The sequence below is a fragment of the Penaeus monodon genome, chromosome 23, assembly GCF_015228065.2.
Source record: "Penaeus monodon isolate SGIC_2016 chromosome 23, NSTDA_Pmon_1, whole genome shotgun sequence".
In the NCBI taxonomy this organism is placed as follows: domain Eukaryota; kingdom Metazoa; phylum Arthropoda; class Malacostraca; order Decapoda; family Penaeidae; genus Penaeus; species Penaeus monodon.
Window position 1 is genome coordinate 5,166,497 of NC_051408.1, and position 297 is coordinate 5,166,793.

Consider the following 297-nt stretch of genomic DNA (forward strand, 5'->3'; position numbering starts at 1 on the left):
CATTTAAATGTGGATACTGCTTCTTCCTTCTCAAGCACCGATTATAATAAAAAATTAACCAAACTTTTCCTGCGTTTGTACGTTGCATGAAAAGCACTACGAACCCCCCCCCCTTTTTTTGTCAGAGATAATTGAAAGTAAATTGCATGAGATAAGGGTATTGAATCGTAATGCGAGCCTATTTCTCTGGCTGCATAAATTTGAAAATTCTCTGTTAAGGGGTTCGAATCGTTCCGTTCCGTTCGGTAAAATCTGATGACCTGTTTCAGCCATTTATTGCCTTCCTCGTTCGGTCGT